The sequence below is a fragment of the Gracilinanus agilis genome, chromosome 1, assembly GCF_016433145.1.
Source record: "Gracilinanus agilis isolate LMUSP501 chromosome 1, AgileGrace, whole genome shotgun sequence".
NCBI lineage: Eukaryota > Metazoa > Chordata > Mammalia > Didelphimorphia > Didelphidae > Gracilinanus > Gracilinanus agilis.
Window position 1 is genome coordinate 383,004,530 of NC_058130.1, and position 10,246 is coordinate 383,014,775.

Here is a 10,246-nt window from a genome sequence, read left to right on the forward strand (position 1 = left end):
CCTCCTTCCTTCCTTCCTTCCTTCCTTCCTTCCTTCCTTCCTTCCTTCCTTCCTTCCTTCCTTCCTTCCTTCCTTCCTTCCTTCCTCCCTTCCTTCCTTCCTTCCTCCCTTTCTTCCTTAACCTTTACCTTTTCTCTTAGAATTAATTTGATGTATTGTTCTAAGGCAGAAGAGTGGTAAGGGCTAGGCAGTGTGGGTTAAGTGATTTGCCCAGGGTCACATAGCTAGTAATGTCTGAAGCTAGATTTGAAACTATGACCTCCCATGTCTAGATCTGGCTCTCTGTCCACTGAGCCACGTAGCTACCTCCTTAAATTTCTTTCTTGAAATCCAAATCAATTCACACTGTCATCAACAATGCATTAATTTTCCTGTTTTCCCATAGCCTCTCCAAAATCTGTTATATTTCTTTTCTTTTTGTCTTTTTTTTGCTCAACTTTGTCTTATAGATTTGAAGAAATACCTCAGAATTTTTTTCATTGTGTATTTCTCTAATTATTAGTGAGTTAGAACATATAAAGATATGACTATTGATAACTAATAGTTTTATCTTTAAAAGCTACGCATTCATATCCTTTGACCATTTATCAATTGGTAGATGGGTTTTATTCAATATATTTGAATCAGTTCCCTATATGCCTTAGGAATGAGGCCTTTATCAGTGAATCTTGCTGCAAAGATTTACCTCTCCCATTTGTCTACTTCTCTCCTAATTTGGCTGCAGTGGGTTTACTTGTGCAAAAACTTTTAAATTTTACCTAATCAAAAATATCCATTTTATATACCATGAACACCTGTATCTCTTGTTTGATCATGAGCTCTTTCCCTAGATTTAGCTATTCCTTAGAGGGATAAAATTGAAAATTTCGTCTATTATCATTTTATTGTCTATTTCTCTTGGTACCATATTTAACATTTCCTTTAAGAATTTAGATGCTATGGTATTTGGTGCATATATTTTTATTATTGATTTTTCATTCATTTTCTATGCTATCTTTTAATAAAATATAGTTTCCCTGTTCATCCCACTTAACTAGACCTATTTTTACTATTGATTTTTCTAAGTCCAAGATTTCTACTTCTGTATATTTACTTCAATTTAAGCATAACTGAATATCTACTAGTCCCTTTTTAGTACTTTTTTTTTGCATCTTTCTCTTTTGAGTGTATTTCTTATAGACAACAAATCATTGGATTCTACTTCCTAATCTAGTCTGCTATATTCTTGTTTGTGTTTAATTTTATCTCACTTATTACTATGTCTGTTACATGTGTATTCCCCTTTATCTTATTCTCTTATAGTTTTTCCTCTCTTTATTTCCTGTGCTCTCTTATTTAAGAGTTTGTTTTGCTTAAAATTAACCCTCTTTTAGTTTAACCTCCCTCTCATTCTTTCCTTTATTTTTTCCTTTTCTCTTGTTTCTATGATGAGGGAAATTTATTTCTATATCCACTTGTAAGTATATTTCTCTCTTCTTTGACAAATTCAATGATAATAAAGTTCAAGTGTTGTGTAGGCTCTGCTCTCCCTTTCCTTTTTGTATGTGAAATAATTTTATCTTTTTTTTCCCTTCCCCAGCCTCTGTCAAAATTCTCCTATCTGTTCCTTTCTGTTTAAAAGAGATTATGAAAACAACAGAACCACTCCTAGACTCTCTGTCTGATTAGACTTTCCTACAGGAACCTTTGTGTTTTAACATTATTCTTGCCTCATGGAGTCCTTAGCTTCTATGTGGTCAGTCCTAATTTTCAGGACTTTTTTTTTTTCCCCCTGAGTAATTTAATAGAAAGGGAACTGAGTTAAATGCAGAATTCAGTCACAAGATGCAGTCAGTGTGGTTTACTTAATTCCCACATGTTCTCCCTTTTTATTCTCCTCCTTCCCCATGAATCACTTTTCTATAAGCCAAATCTATAAGGTTTTTCATATATTCATAACCATAATTATGTAAGTCAGGCTATAGATAAAATTACTTAGAGGTCTCATAATGGACTAATTTTGAGAGGGGAGATTTACTTGTCACCAAGGTAACCTTGAAAAGTCAGCAAACATAAATACTATAAAAGAAAAGACCAAAGTAATACAAGGATGATCATCAATATGAAACAACCTCAAGTCTTCTTGTGTCCTAGTAACCCATTCCCTATACCTATTTAATGATCATATTTTGTCTTGAGTCCTAGATGTTCCATGTAGTTGTCTGGTCTCTGGAAATATCTTCTCTCAGATATTCTGGAATAAGTCTCATTCTCAGGACAGCTCTGAAGAGGGTTTTGCTCCTTTGGTTCCAATGCACTTGTAGACATTGCTAGGTAATTCTAATAAAATCTGCCAACAAGACAATACAATTTAGTACAATCTCTTGAATCTGGATTTCCAAACCTAAAACTTCAGAGAATTTCACTTTTTGTATATCATTTGCTGTTTCTTTCTTTACCTATGAGAGTCTCACTTGTAAAATGAACTCTTCTGTTTTTTCAAATGACCAGATAGATACTTTTAAACAGGCAAATAATTCATTTTCTTTACAATTATCAATATAATTTGATATGTAAAATCTTTAATCCATTTTTGAGAACTTATTACTAAAACATTCAAAGATTGAATTTCCCTTCTAGATACATTTGGAAGGCAATTATATACATATGTATTCAGTTTTTAGAAAGAAACTATCTAATCCTGTTACTTTCTTAAAATTTATTATTCTATTTAATTAGAAAACTTTTACATTACATCTTTGTCTTAGCATTTCATCTAATTTCCATCCTTAAGAGATTATCATCCCTATATTACAGTTTGACAACAAATACAGATTAAAATTGTAATATTTTTCATACTTGTACGCTATTGTAGCAACTCAGAGATACTCCAGTATTAATCTATTAATTAATAGATTTAATATTGTACTTACAAAACTTCTACTGCACAACTGCTTTGATTATAGAAAGTTACTATGAAAGGAAAGGAGGGACATGGTTATAACAATGTCAAGACTCATCCTCTCAAGGGCACAGTCTGACCTGACATACACCACAACAGAAGAAAATCTCCCTCACCTCTGTTTGATTCAAGATACGACATATCTCACAGCCAGCCATATAGTAAAGTTTCATATTATTTATAGGGCATCAAAAGTCAAGTTCTAGATTAACCAGGTGGGAAGTTTTCCTATTCAGAAAGAAAACAATACAATGAGAAAAGTAAATCAAAAGGATCCCACCTTAAGACACTTTCTTCATGGACAGATATCTGTGGTTGTGTTCAGACTGTGGCACTTGCCATTTCTACTATTGACTTCACGACAATTCAAAAAACCATCTCTGTAATCAAAACTCAAAATAAGATTAAATTATAGTCCTGAGAGTTTTTGCCTCAAATAACAAAATTTCATTAATCACATCTTAGGGTTTAAATGTGAATTTTCATATGTTTCATTAACAGTTATATGTAATTTTTTTACTTATAAATTAAAATGAACTAATTCTGGGGTTTCAAACACGGTGAATATCTGATCATTGATGCATATATTAATATATTGAAGTTTTGTCTTTAACCCACCCTATATATTTTCATAAATTTTATAAGGGATAGTCAATAATTTTCAAATGAAAACTCATCCTCTATTATAGTAAACTTCTAAATTCTATCCTTTTTGACAAGAAGTGGGAGAGGGCATCCTATTTCAGTTCTAGACTCTTAAACTTCACTATTTTAGAATGTTATAACATTCAGTCAATAGGGCAAATAAGATTTTATGATCCTGATTTAACACAAAGTCTTAAGGGACTTGATAAGGATACTTTAATGGATCTGTGCCATTTTTCTTTCCCCCCAAGTAGTACATAATAATAGTAATAATAATGGTAATAATAATTATCTATTTTAAAACAAAATATGCCCCATTAAATATTTAGTAGCTCAATTCATAATCTAAAAACATATAGATTTTTAAAAGTGTCTTTCTTAACAGAATTTATGATAAAATAATTCCCTAAATTTTATAATATAAAAGAATTTAGAAACAATAATAACATACACAAAATTATATTTTAAAACATGAAACAAAAAAGTCAGATGATGTCTGAATAATTCAGGTAAATGAATTTCTGAAAAAAACTCACACAGAAAATTATTCATTTTCTTACCTTTGAAATTTTATACTAATCACATATAACACCTGTATAGTTATTATATAATAATATAATAATAGTCCACATTATATAGTGCTTACCATATGCCAGTCACTGTCAAATACTTTACAACCACTCCATTATTTTAAATTTTCCAACAACCCTGAGAGGTGAATATCATTATTATTTGCCTTTTCACAGTTCAGGAATCTGAGCTCAACAGAGAAAAAATAACTAGGAGTGGGGTAAGCAGTTCCTTCTCACAGACCTCTCTTTTGTTTACATCACCCTTTCTATTCCTTTATTAAATTATACTCATTTTAAAGTGGTTCCCTGATTTAAGCTAGCTTTTCTCCTTTTTTTTTTTTATCAACAAGGAAGGGTTAATAAGAGAAAAACTGCAAACCAAATACATATTTTCCCCCCTCTTCATTCTGAGGTTGCTTTCAAACTAGTTGCCTAAAACATTGAATCTATCCATCTTTGAGGAAAATGTGATCTAAGTGTTTTTTACTTCTAAAACTTTTATAGAATTTAATTTTTATTTTTCCTTAAAAGCAATTCTACCTCAAAACTCACTATGAGATTTCATCATATGTTAAATTTCTTCCAAGTGCTTGATTAAACAGGACAAAGAGAAGGCGGTGAGTTTCTGGAATTACCTAAAGTTCCAGGAGTTCTACCCTGCAATCTGAAAATGATCTTCAAGCTACTTAATGATTAATCTCCAAACTCCTTAACCTCCAAATCTTCTGTATTCACTAAAATATTTTTAGCACTTACCATAATTTGGAATTTCTAATTCACTTAGAATGGCACAAATTCCTACAAACCAGAAAAAGTTTTCCTTTCTTTGATTAGCTGACTTTATTTATTGTGAAATGACACAGAGAAAGTATTTGCAGGTATTTATTTTTTAACCTAATCATTCTCTCAAAACCTAAAATGGGAGTTAGCTCCTGCTTACTGTGACAGAGTATTTAGCATCAGATTACAGAAAGCTAGGAGAAGTATTTCAAATATGAAAATTTACTAATCTTCCTTAGCATAATAAACTCTTTGACTAGGTTTTTAGTAATTTTTCTGGCTATTTACATTTTCCCCTCAGAAATTTTGAGCTAGGAGAATCTACTAACTCAACAGAAGATAGATATTTTTTTTTCTGAACATCTACAAAGAAACAAAAATACAGACAAAATGATGAGACAAACACACACTTGCTAGCCTCTTTATTATCCTACTAAACATCTATTTTTGAAACCTTTAATTTACCATAGTTAAAAGTCCCTTCTTCAGGTAAATTTTGGGATCCATTTGTATTTTTATATATTTTAGCATAATTTGAGACCTTTGTCTTCTAGTTACTCCACTCCTGTGTGGGAACTTTCAGGAAAATAATAATAATTTCCCTTAGGGCATTTAAGAGCATGCACTTCTTGGTCATATGCCATAAGAAATGTTTAAAAGGGAGAATTTTTTACTTTGTTATTTTACTATTATCAGAAACCATTCCCTTAAAGAGAGTATTTCTTCCTCAGCAGGGTGGAGGTAAATCTTATCTTAGCTTGGAATAACTTGAAATTAATGGGACATTACTACCTCTGGGATAGTTTTTTTTGTTTTGTTTTGTTTTGTTTTTGTGAAAAGGTCTTCTTGTGAAAGATTAACCAGAGTACTCTAGTTAACTTTTCTGAAAGGCTGTTCTAATGGCTGGAGACCTGTCTCAACTTATCTGGCTATGCCAAAAAACTGTAATGAATGCAATTTGAAATAACAATAAATTAAGGTTTGAGCCTCCAAGCATATTGAAAACTCTTTGCATCAATCTTTGGATCTGAGTGGTTAATGGTCAGCATAATTCTTGGTCCTTAGGTAAGGGTCTCTAAGCAGCAGATGGAGGTGATCCAGTTATATATATAGTGCTAGGTTCAAACAATGCAATAAAGTTTCCTTATAATTCTCATAATTGGATAAAATTTTCTCACCAGACAGAATAATTAGACTCATAATTGAATATAAAGGGAACTGAGCTAGATCCAGAACTGAGTCATGAGATGGAGTTAGTGTAATTTTACTTAATTCCCATAATTCCCACAGTTCTAGGATCTCAAGGATAGTCTATGCTGGTGTCCTGCAAACTTTCAGTGCTCCCAAAGGTTACTGATTTATGGAAAATTCTATTAAATAATTTCTTGGTCTGAGCTCCACTAGTTCCTGATTTGGGCTTGTGTCTGACCAACACTATTGTGAGCTTGTCCCTAGTTGGAGTTCCAGTAATTGCTACTGGGGAATGAACAATCTGGAATGCTCTGAAGCTTCTGAGAGACAAAACTATGTTCTAGTTATTTTGTCGAAAACTTTAGTCAGGACTAGAGATGTAGACTGTGTGATTTCCCCCTTTTGAGCTATAGAGGGCAATCAAGGGGAATGTGGTCAAGCTTTTGAAGGGTATCCCCTCTCTTAAACTATAGATGGTACCAGAGAGCAAGGACTGTCCAACATCAGAGGATTCTCCTTTTTTCAAATGAACTCTTTCAAAAACAAGTTTCCTCCAATTAGATCAGCTCCCTTCATCAAAAGCACAAACTCTAATTAGCTGGACTCAGTTTCTGTTAGCCTCTAATTACTAGAAGCTTCTTAACTCCATCAACTTTTACATCTTCTCTTCTAGCTTCTGGTTTTCATTGTTTTGGCTTTTGTAAAAAGCTTTCTGATCGGTCTCTCTCATTTCCCTCCTGGACCAGCTTTTTCATTTCCTGTATCCTAATCTGACTTTCAAGTGCCTTTAGTCAGGGTTTCCTCAGCTGTGATAATCCATTTCTAATTTAGGCCAAGAAACTCAAAATCCACATTTCCATCAGATATAACACAAATAGTCCATAAGCAGTAGTCCCATCATCCCAAAACACTTCTTTGATTTAGTTTCCCAGCAATAAGCTTCAAAGTTCTGAAAATAGTCATATTCAAATTAGCTACTGGGAAACAATACACTTAGTCATCTCTACTATAAGTCAACACTTTTTCTTCTTAGGTTCTCAGAACTTTTTTTGTGAAGCTACTTTTCTTTTAGGTTCTCTCAGCATTATGTATTTCTCCTCAAGGTGCTTTTCTTTGTTTTCACAAAAGATGTGTTTTCCAGCCCCTCTCAGTAAATAAAATGCTCACATCAGAAATGAAAAGTATCTTGCACATGAATTTTTAAATTGCTAGCGTGTCCCTTAGGATTCATAGATCATGTATAGCAGATTCCTCTCAAATGAGACAATATTGTAAAAAGGGGTTAGCACAGTACCTGGCACATAGTAGATACTATATAAATATTTCTTCTTTTCTATCCTTTTCCCAACCTTTCCTTCCCCCTTCCCTTGAGATGAATGCTCTAAAATCCTTGAAATCCCAATCAATAGTTGTTTTAAAAAAGAGGGTTCAGACTATCAAATCTAATTTTCTCTAGATGGAGAAAGGCAGGTAGGCTCTAAAAGCTACAAGAAGTATAATGGAAATAGCAATTTAATGTAGGATTATAATTAGTTGTGAATGGGTAGTATCATAAGCAAATTTGTCATAAGATGGAAAGGGCACAGAATTTGGAGATTGGAGACTTTAGTTGCAGTCTTGCACTGCCATTAGTTATCTTTTCATTTTTAGGTAAGTCACTTTTAATCCAAGACTGCGCAATACACATTTAAAATTGATTTTGACTGGTCTTTTGTTTTTTATTGCCTGTATTTCCCATTAAATTCCTCCCTTCTTCCTCTCTCAATGTGCCATTCTTTATAATAAAAATTTTTAAAAAGAAGAAAAAAGGGCAGCTGGGTAGCTCAGTGGAGTGAGAGTCAGGCCTAGAGACAGGAGGTCCTAGGTTCAAACCCGGCCTCAGCCACTTCCCAGCTGTGTGACCCTGGGCAAGTCACTTGACCCCCAATGCCCACCCTTACCAATCTTCCACCTATGAGACAATATACCGAAGTACAAGGATTTAAAAAAATGTAAAAAAAAAAAAAAGAAGAAAAAATAATTTCATTAAGACTGACCAACCCCTTCAACTAACTTCAACATTGTGTATGTAGATATGTGATCATCTGAAGAGGGGAGATTGAGCACTGAAATTATCAGCTGCTGGTTTACTTCTTGCCTAGAACATTGCAAGTAGCTCTTGTGTAATCTTCTTGTCCCAAGTCTCCATGACAATCCATTCTCCTTCCTTTCTCCAAAGTGATTTTCTTTAAGTGCAGATTAGACTCCAGTGACTTTTTAATTCTTCTAGGACAAAATATGAACTCTCCAATTTAATTTTTACAGCCTTTCACAGTGAAACCACATTTCATACTTCTAGTTTCATTTTACATTATGCTCCCTCTCATAAGTCTGCAATTTAGTCAAATTGGCCTCTTTGTTTCTCATTCATGTTTCATCTCTCATCTCCATATCTTTACTCTGGCTGATTCCATGCCAAGAATGACTTCCTTTACTTCCATTTCCTGGCATTTATATCTTTTGACTTCCTTTTAATATTTCTTATTTCCTCTTATATTCTTTATTGCCTCCGAATCACTGTGTTTTCTTTGTTTTCTTTTTCTTTTTTCTTTTTAAGGGATTCCACTACTTGGGTAAGATTTTCCATTTTCTATTCTGAGCTATTCATTGCTCTTTGAATTGTTTTTCCCACTCAAACTCTCAATTTATTTCTGATTTATTTATTTTTAATCTGTGACTTTATTTTTTCTAGTCACTTACATAGTCCTGAAACCCAAAATATTTTTTCTCCTTCTAAGACTCTCTTTGCAGTTGCTATTGGATTACTCTATTCTGGATTTTCCTTTTGGGCTTCTCTTAACCCATGATATTTCTTCAATGTGTTCATTGTTTTTCTCTGTTAATTATATTGTCAGTCAGTTCTTTGGCCAGTTCTCTTGAGGCCTCTTGGAAGAGTTGGCTGGTCTCTTCTATTCCCTCTACAGTCTATTGCTGATTGTAAAGGATAACTTAATTAAGCAACTCCAATGGGTTTATATTCATTTTTAATACCTTTTTTGGTGCTTTATGTCTTCCATATGTAATCCCATTCAGCATTTTAGTGATAAGTTATAACTACAGCTTTAACAGAATTCCAATTATTAGTTGATGGAATAACTGTGTATGAGAATCACAAATTGGTAATCAATCATAATGTACATAAAATATTAATAATTCCCTGCAGTACCTTGCAAAATATCCTTGCCAAAGGAAGTTTGTGCATGCCTTTAGCATACTGGAATATATCCAGATGTTCCTGAGGCAATGGGTTTATGATATCTCATTTGACTACAGGATGACATCGACTGTCTTATATCACCATATATGGGATAGGTGGCTATGTTATCTGTCTAACAGAAAGGATAGGATGCCCTTCCTCAAAGAGAAGGTAGATCAATGCCCAACCTCCAGGGGAAGGAAGAAACCATATGGCCAACCCTCTCTAAAGAGTATTTGTATAATCTAGCTCTTTTGGATAAAGTATAAATACCTCTCAGCTGAAAAGCTCAGACTGCAGTGTTCACAATAAAGTCAGATTTGCTTGGAAGATCATTCCTACTATTTTTCTTTTATATGATCCACGTAGAGTGATTGGAATTTGGCTCCACCAATTTATGGGAATCCTTAATTTCTATATCGGTGACCTATTGACAATCCTGCCTTCAGTCAGACTCTGTCCTTATACCATCTGTGATCAGGAGTTGTTTCTCTTCCCTGCTATAGTCCTGAGAGGTACATTTGGAATGGGGGAGATCATACTGAACTCAGACCTCATCTATAACTGGCTCCCCAGAAATGATGTCCATGTGCTGAACTGTCCCTGTTTCATACTGTGGCTCCTGGTGCTCAAAGGAATGCATAGCTACACCTTATCTCTATACATAATTATCTGAGGGGGTCAGTTCTTTCTTAGACGTTTTGACAGTCCATATTTTAGATCTGGTTAAGACCCCTGATTACTGGGGCCTCTGAAGGCTTCTGACCCACTATGCTCAGAATATTGGTAGGCTTTTTGCAGGACTATTTTTGGGACAGACTGGCTTCCCTGGCAGTGGTCCTCTTTCTATCTCTAGTTGTATCTCACCCACTTACCTAGTCT